Below are 12,870 nucleotides of genomic sequence, written 5' to 3'. Positions count from 1 at the left end.
GAGGTGAGTTCAGCTCATGGGCTCCACAACTGTTCAACAGGATTAGGCAGCTGAACATTTCCAAAAGATGTAATCTGGAGAGCCAAGACATTTTCTTTTGGTAAATATGTTTAGGAAGCAACTGGGACCTCTGTAGTCCCAGAGAGGTTTCCGTCAAATCTCCTGTGAGTCTAAAATTTATGTTGTTAACAGCTTCTATATTTGATAGCTGTGGGGACGGTGAATGTCAGGTATTCTTCCCACTTTATCTTTGCTATCAATATCCACAAAAGTTTCAAAGATCCTCTTTGTCCATATGTGTTTTAAAAGATATTCTTTATTTCTAAATGGTGCTGTTGCCCAGATTAATGAGTCTTTATTTTTGCAGTTTGTCTCACAAAACTCACTTCTCTAGTGAAGACATGGAATGGCTTTATGTAATAAAATTGGGTCTGGATAAGAGGACACAATACAGGGAGCCAGTGGACTGGAGTGCTATGACCTTGGGCAGGTGGTTTTGGATCAACCACCTAACCAACAGCTTGAGTGGGAAGGAGAGAAGTGGCTGTCCTTCGAATTCTTTGTCATCTGTTCAGATTTTTCTTTCTCACTTTGGGCATTGGCATACAGTCTCCTCTCATTGACAGATTCAGGGTCAATATTTGATAAAAATATACTGAGCTGTAGACAATAGTTTGATAATTTTCCTATGAATTTCTTAAGACCAATGACATTTAGGCAGTCCAATTTTATTCAGCACTGCCTTTTCACCTTCCCCAAGATGTTCCAGAAAAGAGTCTTGACCTCACATCCTCCCCTTCTTATCCTTGCAGGCACTAATGGTGGAGGAAAACACTTTGTGTCTGATTGAAACTGAAGAATTCTTCCAAGGCAGAGATTGGCAGCTATGAAGCCCAAGCACAGAAAGAAAGCCAAGAGACCTTGGAACAGGAGTGTTGTGGGCTATCTCAGTAAGTCTACCACCATGATAAAGATGCCTCTTTGTATGAGATGCATGCCACCTCTCCAGAAGAAGAATGGGCCAACTCTCCAGAAGCAAATCCTGAGTAAGCCTTTTGAGGCCCTGGAGAATATTGTTGGCCGCAGAATTTCTCATGGCTGGAAGGAAGCCAATGAACCAGTCACCCAAGGAAAGCCATCATTCTAGATCAACTGCCAACATTTACCTCTCTATATTTGTTGAAATATGATATGATTGATTGTGTGTATGGCTTGGAGATTCACAGCGGTGAAGGGATTTTAAAACTTAAGATCCTGCCTAATAATGTGCCATTTCCTCATGTGACAGAGACTCATCTGGCAAACACCATAGTTGACAGAGCAGTTAAACATGCATTCACTGGCACTAATGGCTCTAAGGAAGACTGGAATGGGATGGTCCTAGAGGAGGTGCCAATCATGAAGACCTGGTTCTATATTACCTACAAGAAAGATCCGGTCTTGTACAATTACCACGTCCTGGATGACTACCTTGAAGGCAACCTCCACATCATGCCAGGCTCTAAGGAGGAGTGCAGTGTCATGGTCCCAGAGAGGAGCAGACCATGATGACCTGTTTCTACATTGTCAAGGAGAATGATCCAGTCCTGTACCATTACCACCATCTTGATGACTCCATTGAAGGCAACGTCCACATCATGCCTGAATGTCCTCCAGTAGAGGTGACTTTGGAATTAGGCAGGGATTCCTTGGCAGGCAAAATTGTGCAGTACAACAAAAAAGATGGTACCAAAGAGATAGGTAAAATTATTTGCCAAGTTCCCACCAAACTTTCTGTGTGTTTCATCAAGTTTAATAATGACTTCCATATCTATGTCTATGATTTGGTGAAGATCTGTTAAAGTGAAATTCTCAAATTTTGATGGGCACACTTAAAACTGTGTTTCGGGAATGTGGTTTTTTTTTTTTTTTTGAGATACCTCAGGTCTTCTATTAATCCTGGCATTTTTTCCAATGGAATATTCTTGCTTGAAAAGTAAAAATTTGTGAACATGTTGTGTTCTTTGTTGAATGATGGATTGTGATTGGTGGATGGGGCATCACAGAAATACATGCCTCAAAACAAAGCAGGATTGATGGTCTTTCCCCTTGGAGAGGATGGACTGGGGATTCTTGGTGTAGTAAAGGACAAGATGGCTGTCTAGGAAGTAGTGGAGAGGGGACAAAAGTTATAGGATCTCGGGGCGGGATAAAGCTTGAGGGAAAATCATGTCAAATGGAAAGATGTGACAGATATCAGAGTGAGGTATTCGGACTTAAGAGGATAAAGAGTAGATTAATCAGGAAGGGACACAAATGTATACTCAAAATCAGAGAATATTAGGTTTCATTTGATGAATAGTTTAATTCGTACTGGCTGTAAGTCACTGGATGTTTGATCTCCACTGGAGCATGTTGAGTGACCAGGAGCTTCCTTCTTAGAGAAAAGTGTCTACTCCCAGTTGCTCTTCTGCAGTGGTATGGAGGTCAAGCTACCTACTTCCTTTTTTCAGAATTCTTTCTGCCACCTACTTTGTCATGCCTGGATTGGGTATGTCTTGAACTCTCATAGGTCATTGCATGCCATCCAACCCTTGTGAGTTCATTTAAATAATTGCCCTGCCATATCTGGAAAACAGTGTTCCCTTTCATTGATCATGTTCTGTAGGACTTGGGCTATAAAACTCATCGAAAGACGCACCCACACACAGGATAAACATGTACACATTGATGCCCACTAATGTGTGACATGCACACATATGATGAATGCACCGATCTCCATCAAATCAGTAAACGAGGGAATCCCTGATGCTAGGTGGAGTGTGGCAAAGACACCACAAACCCATCAGACCCCAAATACCAGTACGGTATTGATGTCTGACTCCCATCATGTAAGGATCCTGCCATCCTGTAACGGGGCGATTTTTGCTTCCTTCCTCTTCACAAACTTGGTTAAAATATTAGTGTTGTCAAACTGCCAGTTAGGGTCCAGCATGTAGATCAGCTGTCCCAGGTCAGGTGAGTTGGCTACAATTTGGGTGAGAACTTCTACCAGGGCATTCTGGTACACCCTCACCTCTTCTTCCCCCAGTCCTCATCATCACTCTTGTGGCTGGGATTGGAGCTCAAAGAAGGCAAAATTGGAAAAGCCTCCTCCTCAGTGGAAAACAATGTCCATCTTTCATATGACCTGACTCTCACAGGGAATGTAGCATATTTTATCCTTCTAGGTCTCCTCATTCATTGATTCACTCATCTTTCCAATGAATGATTGAATTCATCCATTCTTCCATCTCTCTCTCTCTCTCACTCTCACTCTATCTCTCTCTCTCTTTTCTTCCTTCCCTTCTTGCATTTCCCCCTTTATAGTAGTAATTTGAACAGCAGGGCTGCGTCCCAGCACTATGGCTGCCTAGCTAGCTTATGCCCAAAAATGAGAACACAAAAAAACTGTATTGTTTTAAACACTCCCTGGCCCATTATTTTCAGCCTCTTAACCCATTTCTAATAATATATGTTGCAGCCCGAGGTGTGCTTACCAGGAAAGATTCACCATGTCTGACCTGCTGGCTGGCTGCATTGCCATCTGCCTCAGAGAGCAGAGCTCCCGTGTCTGCCCGGGAGACTGGTGCAAGGTATCTCTGAGCTCACTTCCTCTTTCTCACAGCATTCTGTTCTCTTTACTCCTCCCACCTATGTTCTAACCTATCAAGGGAAGGAGATTCTTTATTTAATTAACCAATGACCTTCTTCCATCACTTTATCCTTTCAACAGCTTGCCCAAAAAAAATCTTCCATGTCTCTTCTGTTGTATAATCTTTCATTTGTAAAGAACTTGCCCTCTCAGGGAAGGATTTTTCTGACATCTCTGTGGATGGAGGTCATATGAGGAAGATCAGATGAGCAACCATGACTACTCTTATGCTGTAGAGTTAGGTGGACCAGAGATTGATTGCTGACAATCCTGTGCTATGCGTCAGATGCCCATGAACTCTGCCCTTGTTGTCAGACAGGCAGACATCACGGTGGTCACACATACTTAACTCATTGAGTGTTCACAGATCATGTAGATTGAGTTCTAATTCTTCTCCTAAACTAATAAAGAAACCAAGATTAGGAGAAGAGAAGAGCCTGAAGTAAGGCCTCAAAATGGGCCGTTGTGCAAAAGTAAGGTTAACTGCCTCCATTTATGCTGTCTCCCTTTCTTAGTCAAATCCATCCTTCCATAGGCAAACCAATTTCTCGCCAACAGCTAAGCATAGGTTTGAACCCGACAGCCTTTGATTTCTGAAATAAGAACTGTCCCCTTTAGGTCTCATAACAACACAGGAAGTTTTGTAAGACTGTCCCAGCAACAATTTAAAGCAATTCTAGGACACCAAAGATGCAGCAATTTATGTTTAATGGTAATAAACATGGTTTGGATGGGACAAAAGAAAAACAGATTGGTGGACTCAAAATTATTTCATGTGATTTGGCACACACAGGATTCTGGTTCTGAATACTTCACGCTCAGTGGGTTTTGGAGATTGTGGTGACCCTGAACCTACCTGGAGGCTTTGGGGCCTGAAAGGACAAGCCTTGATATTTCAGGACATCCTTGTCCTTGGTTCCCACTCCTTACTGATTTCCATACATAGAATGAGCAGCCATCTACTCCTGCTGCCATGCCTTCCCACATGAACAGAGAGAACACCCTCCACACCCAGGTTGCTTGTATTATATATGAAGGCATATGTCACAAACAATCTCCTACAAAATTTTAGTATTGTGATTAATAGAATGATTATTTCTTTAAAGGGCAAAAACTTACAGATGACCAGCCCTGACTAAAGCCCTCAGCGGGATCAGGAAAGGAGCCTAGAAGCCAGAAGGGAAACTGGAAGCAAGAGATCAAGCTGAAGGTAAATGTTGGTTTTTGAAAGAGAGAGAGACCACACCTCAATGGGCTGGTATGTCAGTGGCTATTGGCTGAAAGACTGGAAGAAACTCATGCAACACACTTATTTGGATATAGCAAAAAAAATACTAGGATGTGAGAAAAAAAACTATTTTAGTTTATTTATTTCAGTCCTTCCAGATACATCACAGAGATAGGATCTCTTCATGCATGAGAGTCACCGATGATTTCCCTTTAAGAAAATACCCACAAAACTCCGAATAACCTCATCAGCATTCAACAACATGTCTATGATTGCTTTGCCTTGCCTTTGCTTGTCAGCAAATGATGCTTCTTAGTTAATCTGTGCAAGCAATGCAAATTTCCCTGTCACTAAATAGACAGAGTTGACAGGTTAATTTAAATACATCAGGGAGTCACACTACGATCAAATGGGTTAATCATCATCAGTGAGACAGTGACATATTTAAAATCTTTCCTTTGTCTATAAATCTCAGAAATGTCAACATCTGTTGTCATACATATTTCTTAGGGTTTTGTCCCACTGGTGTTTTCCTTGGTATGCTTCCATAATTTTTGTCAAATCCAATCAGTTTTGCCATGCACTCACAGCTCCACATCATTGTGTTCCCCTTATGTTCTAGTCCAGGCATTTTAGACATCTTGAAACTGTTGCAAGAGTATCTCATGTTCCACCTAAATGATTTGGAGTGTTATTTAGGCTGAGTTTTATCTTCCATCCATGAGTTCATTGACTTTCCTTGGGCATAACTCCTGGGACACTGAGCCTAACTCCTGGGGGATTTCTCTAGTTACTTCTCCTTCCTGAGACAGTTTAAACTCTCAGTACCACTATGACAGTATTTCTGCAGCAAACATTCTTCGCAAGAAGAGAAGAAATTTCAATATTACAATCCATTTGTTTTTATTGTGACTTAAAAACACACACTCACACAAACAAGTAATGCAAATACACTGATGGTATCAATTTAGTGGGCCATTCTGGGGTTGTCAAGATCATTATCTTTCGAGGGGTTCTTAGAGAGCCATGGGGTGAACCCCTCTAGTAACTTGGGCAGGTGAGGAGAGGTGGATTGCACTGTGCCATGTCCATAGTCACCATGGGTGCCTTGTCCTATAGTCAGACTGATGACTATCTTGAATATCAACATGGAACTTTTGTATGGCAAATGATGGAGATCAAGTCAGGGTAAAAATCACAAAACTAGATGGAGCTTCCAAGCTCCAGTTGAATAGCTGACTGATGGAGAATAAGAGCAAGGATGTCATGAATAAAATAGCTTGGTCCACACACTGAGACACTGTGCCTGAACGAAGGGGATTTCAACTAAACCAGTGGCCTGGGAATGAAAGAACGTGGGATCAAAGTGGAAGCTCTGAATGTGGCTGACAATTGGGGCAGACTGAGAAGCCAATGGTAATGGCACTGGCATTTGTCTGCACTTCATATACAGGCTTCTTTGTGATCCTATTCTATGTGGATGCATACCTTCCTAAATCTCGATTGATGAAGTCTGGGCTTGCACTTCCCACAGGTCAAGGTATCCCGCCCCCAATTTGGATTGGTGTAGGAGTGGAGAGGTTGGGTGGGAAACGAGAAGTATGTGGGAGGAGGAATTGAAGTGGAAATTTTTATATTCATTATTTTTTTATTAAGAAAAGAAGAAAAAAAAACATAAACAAAAAACAAGTTTCCACCTCCTCCCAGCCTCCCATTTCCCTCCCCCTCCTCCCACCCTTCTCCCCCTCCCCCCACTCCTCTCCCCCTCCCTCTCCAGTCCACAGAGCAGTCCAGGTTCCCTGCCCTGTGGTAAGTCGTAGGTCCTCCCCTCTCTGTCCATATCTAGGAAGGTGAACATCCAAACTGGCTAGGCTTCCACAAAGCCAGCACATTAAATAGAATCAAAACCCCGTGCCATTGTCCTTGGCGTGTCATCAGCCCTCATTGTTCGCCATGTTCAGAGAGTCCGGTTTTATCCCATGCTTTTTCGGTTACAGTCCAGCTGGCCTTGGTGAGCTCCCAGTAGATCAGCTCCTCTGTCTCAGTGGGTGGGTGCACGCCTCATGGTCCCGACTTCTTTCCTCATGTTCTCCCTCCTTCTGCTCCTCATTGGGACCTTGGGAGTTCAGTCCAGTGCTCATGTGTGGGTCTCTGTCTCTATCTCTATCCATCACCAGATGAAGGTTCTATGATGATATGCAAGATATTCGTCAGTATTGCTCTAGGATAGGGGCATTTCAGGTTCCCAATCCTCAGCTGCCCAAGGAACTAACTGGGAACCTCATCTTGGATACTTGGTAGCCCCTCTAGGGTCAAATCTCTTGCCCACCCTAAAGTGGCTCCCTTAACTAAGAAATGTGGTTCCGTGCTCCCCTATCCACCTTTCCTTTATCCCAATTCTCCTGATTCCCCAAGTCCCCCCTCCTTCCCTTCTACTTTTTCTCTCCCCATCTCCCCTTACCCCCATCCCACCCCACCCCCAAGATCCTAATTTTCTCCCCGGCAATTTGGTCTACTTCCCTTAGCCAAGAGGACAACTATATGTTTTTCCTTGGGTTCAACTTCTTACTTAGCTTCTTTAGGTTCACCTATTGTAGACTCTGTGGCCCTTGTTTATGGCTAGAAACCAATTATGAGCGAGTACATCCCATGTTCAACTTTTTGGGTCTGGGACACCTCACTCAGGATAGTGTTTTCTATTTCCATCCATTTGCATGCATAATTCGAGAAGTCATTGTTTTTTACCGCAGCATAGTACTCTAGCGTGTATATATTCCATACTTTCTTCATCCATTCTTCCATTGAAGGGCATCTAGGTTGTTTCCAGGTTCTGGCTATTACAAATAATACTGCTATGAACATAGTTGAACAAATGCTTTTGTCATATGATAGAGCATCTCTTGGGTATATTCCCAGGAGTGTTATTGCTGGGTCCAGGGTTAAGTTGATCCCTAATTTCCTGAGAAACCGAAACACTGACTTCCACAGTGGTTGCACAAGATTGCATTCCCACCAGCAATGGATGAGGGTACCCGTTCCTCCACGGCCACTCCAGCAAAGGTTATCCTTGGTGTTTTTGACTTTAGCCATTCTGACAGGTGTAAGATGATATCTCAAAGTTGTTTTGATTTGCATTTCCCTGATTGCGAAGGAAGTTGAGCATGACTTTAAGTGTCTTTTGGCCATTTGAAATTCCTCTGCTGAGAATTCTCAGTTAAGTTCAGTGCCCCATTTTTTAATTGGGTTAATTAGCATTTTAAAGTCTAGTTTCTTGAGTTCTCTATATATTTTGGAGATCAGACCTTTGTCTGTTGTGGGGTTGGTGAAAATCTTCTCCCAGTCAGTAGGTTGCCTTTGTGTCTTCGTGACTATGTCCTTTGCTTTACAGAAGCTTCTCAGTTAAAGTAGGTCCCATTTATTCAATGTTGCCCTTAATGTCTGTGCTTCTGGGGCTATACATAGGAAGTGAACTCCTGTGCCCATCTCCTGTAGGGTACTTCCCACTTTCTCTTCTATCAAGTTCAGTGTGTTCGGGCTGATATTGAGGTCTTTAATCCATTTGGACTTGAGTTTTGTGCATGGTGATAGATAAGGGTCTATTTTCATTCTTCTACAGGATGACATCCAGTTGTGCCCACACCATTTGTTGAAGATGCTTTCTTTCTTCCATTGTATACTTTTAGCTCCTTTATCAAAAATGAGGTGTTCATAGATTTGTGGGATAAAATCCGGGTCTTCTATACAATTCCATTGGTCATCTTCTCTGTTTTTATGCCAGTACCACACTGTGTTCATTACTGTAGCTAGTAATAGTCAGGGATGGTAATGCCTCCAGAAGATCCTGTATTGTATAGGATTGTTTTGGCTATCCTGGGTTTTTTTGTTTTTCCATATAAAATTGATTATTGTCCTCTCCAGATCTGTGAAGAATTTTGATGGGATCTTGATGGGGATTGCATTGAATCTATAAATTGCCTTTGGTAGAATTGCCATTTTTACTATGTTGATCCTCCCAATCCAAGAGCAAGGGAGGTCCATCTATTTTTTGGTATCCTCTTCAATTTCTTTCTTCAATGCCTTAAAGTTCTTGTCAAATAGATCTTTCACTTCCTTGGTTAGATTTACCCCAAGATATTTTATGCTGTTTTTGGCTATTGTGAACGGTGAAGCTTCTCTGATTTCCCTCTCTGCTTCCATATCCTTTGTGTATAAGAGGGCAACTGATTTTTTGGAGTTGATCTTGTATCCTGCCACATTACTAAAGCTTTTTATCAGCTGTAAAAGTTCTTTGGTGGAGTTTTGGGGGTCACTTATGTACACTATCATATCATCTGCAAATAACGAAAGTTTAACTTCGTCCTTTCCAATTCGAATCCCCTTGATTCCCTTATGTTGTCTTATTGCTATTGCTAGAACTTCAAGCACTATATTGAAGAGGTATGGCGAAAGTGGACAGCCTTGTCATGTTCCTGAGTTAAGTGGGATGGCTTTGAGTTTCTCTCCGTTTAATTTGATGCTAGCTGTCGGCTTGCTGTATATAGCTTTTATTATATTTAGGTATGACCCTTGTATCCCTAATCTCTCCAAGACTTTTAACATAAATGGATGTTGAATTTTGTCAAATGCTTTTTCAGCATCTAATGAAATGATCATATGGTTTTTTTCTTTCAGTTTATTTATATGCTGGATTACATTGATAGATTTTCATATGTTGAACCAGCCTACTTGATCATAATGGATAATTTTTTGGATGTGTTCTTGGATTCTATTTGCCAGTATTTTGTTGAGGATTTTTGTGTCGATATTCATGAGTGAGATTGGCCTTTAGTTCTCTTTCCTGGTTGAGTCTTTGAGTGGTTTTGGTATCAGAGTAATTGTGGCTTCATAAAAGGAGTTTGGTAATGACCCTTCTGTTTCTATATTGTGGAATACATTAAGGAGTATAGGTATTAGATCTTCTTGGAAGTTCTGGTAGAATTCCACATTGAAACCATCTGGTCCTGGGCTTTTTTTGGTAGGGAGGTTTTTGATAACAGCTTGTAATTCTTCGCGAATAACAGGTCTATTAAGATTGTTCACCAGGTCCTGATTTAACTTTGGTATATGGTATTTATCTAAAAAAGTATCCATTTTCTTTACATTTTCCAATTTTGTGGCATATAGGCTTTTGTAGTAAGATCTAATGATTCTCTGAATTTCCTCTGTGTCTGTGGTTATGTCTCCCTTTTCATTTCTGATCTTATTAATTTGCAAATTCTCTCTCTGCCATTTGATTAGCTTGGATAGTCGTTTGTCAATCTTGTTGATTTTCTCCAGGAACCAGCTTTTTGTTTCATTGATTCTTTGTATTGTTTTCTGTGTTTCTATTTTGTTGATTTCAGCCCTCATTTTGATTATTTCCAGTCTTCTACTCCTCCTAGGTGAGTCTGCTTCTTTTTTTTTCTAGAGCTTTCAGGTGGGCTGTTAAGTCTCCAATGTGAGCTTTCTCTGTTTTCTTTAAGTGGGCACTTAGTGCGATGAACTTTCCTCTTAGCACTGCTTTCATAGTGTCCCATAAGTTCGAGTATGTTGTTTCTTTATTTTCATTGAATTCCAGGAAGACTTTAATTTCTGTCTTTATTTCTTCCCTAATCCATGTATGGTTCAATAGTTGACTGTTCAGTTTCCATGACTTTGTATGCTTTCTGGGGGTAGCATTATTGTTGAATTCTAACTTTAATCCATGGTGATCTGATAAGACACAGGTGGATACTAATATTTTTTTGTAACTGTGGATGTTTGCTTTGTTACCGACTATGTGGTCGATTTTCGAGAAGGTTCCATGAGCGGCAGAGAAGAAGGTATATTCTTTCCTATTTGGATTGGATGTTCTATAGATGTCTGTTAAGTCCATTTGATTCATTACCTCCATTAATTCTCTTATTTCTCTGTTAGGTTTATGTCTGATTGACCTGTCCATTGGTGAGAGAGGAGTGTTGAAGTCTCCTACTATTAGTGTGTGCGGTTTGATGGCTGCCTTGAATTTTAGCAATGTTTCGTTTATGTACGTGGGTGATTTTATATTAGGGGCATAGATGTTCAGGATTGAGACTTCATCCTGATGAACTGTTCCTGTTATGAGTATAAAATGCCCCTCTCCATCTCTTCTGATTGATTTAAGTTTGAAGTCAACTTTGTTAGAGATTAGTATGGCCACACCTGCCTGTTTCTTAGGTCCATTTGCTTGATAGGCCTTTTCCCAGCCCTTTACTCTGAGTAGGTGCCTGTCTTTGTGGTTGAGGTGTGTTTCTTGTAAACAGCAGAATGTTGGATCCTGTTTTCTTATCCAATCTCTTAGCCTGTGCCTTTTTATAGGTGAGTTGAGTCCATTGACATTAAGTGATATTAATGACCAGTGGTTGTTAACTCCGGTCATTTTTTTTTAGTCATAGAGTTTGTGTGTTTCCCTTCTTTGTTTTGTGTTGGTGAAGGGTCTCTAGATGTCTGAGTTATTGTGGTCATTGTTGGACTCCTTGGTTAGTGATTTTCCTCTATTACTTTCTGTAAGGTTGGATTTGTGGCTGCGTATTGTTTAAATTTGTTTTTATCCTGGAAAATGTTATTTTCTCCATTTATAGTGAATGAAAGCTTGGCTGGGTATAGTAATCTGGGCTTGCACACATGGTCTCTCAGTTTCTGCAGTACATCTATCCAGGACCTTCTGGCTTTCATGGTTTCCATGGAGAAGTCAGGTGTAAGTCTGATAGGTTTACCTTTATAAGTAATTTGGCCTTTTTCCTTTGCAGCTCTTAATATTCTTTCCTTATTCTGTATGCTTTGTGTTTTGATAATTATATCGCGAGGGGATTTTTTTTTTTGATCCAGCCTATTCGGTGTTCTGTATGCTTCTTGCACCTTCATAGGTATATCTTTCTTTAGGTTGGGAAAGTTTTCTTCTATAATTTTGTTAAATATATTTTCTGGACAATTGAGCTGCCATTCTTCTCCTTCTTCTACTCCTATTATTCTTAGGTTTGGTCTTTTTATTGTGTCCCATATTTCCTGAATGTTTTGTGATGAGAGTTTGTTGGACTTGCTGTTTTCTTTTATGAGTGTGTTTATTTTCTCTATGGTATCTTCAGAATCCGAGAGTCTTTCTTCTTTCTCTTGTATTCTGCTGGTTATGCTTGTTTCTGTAGTCTCTATTCGTTTACCTAGATTTTCCATGTCCAGCCGGCCCTCTGTTTGTGTTTTCTTCTTTGCCTCCATTTCAGTTTTCAGGTCTTGCACCGTTTCCATTATCTGTTTGATTGTTTTTCCTTGGTTGTCTAGGGTATCATTCACTGATTTATTCAATTCTTCAAACTTTCTGTTATATTTCTCATCCATTTCTATAAGGGCGTATTTTACATGCTGTTTAAGGGTGTCAATCAGTTTCATGAAGTCAATCTTTTCTCCTTCTTCTTGATTAAGGGGTTCTTGTCCTCCCATTGTGAGGTCGCTTGTTTCTGGTGGCTTCATGTTGCTTTTCAGCTTGTTGGGCGAATTCTTGCCTTGACGTCGGCCCTCGCTTGTTTCTGGGGGCTTCATGTTGCTTTTCAGCTTGTTGGGCGAATTCTTGCCTTGACGTCGGCCCATCTCTTCTTCCAAATGCTCCCTATGGATCTTCTTTTACCGGATCAGGTCTCCTTGCCTACCAAACGCTGGCTCTCCACAATGTTGGCTCTCCTGGTGCCGAGAGATCAGGCCTCCATGCTGGTTGGGCAGCTCACAAACAAAGCACCTACCCCGCTTGGTGCAGGCAGGCCACAGAAACAAAGGAACTGCTGCTCGCCCGGGAGCCCCGAGTATTCGGACACAGCGCCCAGATAGGCTGGGCTGGGCGATGCCACACGCCAAAAGAGGGCTGTGGGGCTGAAGTGGGGAGGGCTCTGGATGGAAGCTGGGTGGGCGAGGAAGAAAGAGGCAGCACCCAGGGAGTAGAGGCCCT

At 41.6% G+C, this 12,870-nt stretch overlaps 1 pseudogene; it reads left to right on the top strand.

Annotated features, from left to right (window-relative positions):
• Positions 1 to 1,030: 1,030 nt before the first annotated feature.
• LOC121443764 lies at positions 1,031 to 1,640 on the top strand (annotated as a pseudogene).
• Positions 1,641 to 12,870: the final 11,230 nt, after the last annotated feature.

The sequence above is a fragment of the Microtus oregoni genome, unplaced genomic scaffold (assembly GCF_018167655.1).
Source record: "Microtus oregoni isolate MIOR12 unplaced genomic scaffold, Mior012 000113F_000, whole genome shotgun sequence".
Lineage (NCBI taxonomy): Eukaryota > Metazoa > Chordata > Mammalia > Rodentia > Cricetidae > Microtus > Microtus oregoni.
The sequence above is the reverse complement of the archived record's forward strand: the minus strand, read 5'-3'. Positions and strand labels throughout refer to the sequence as shown.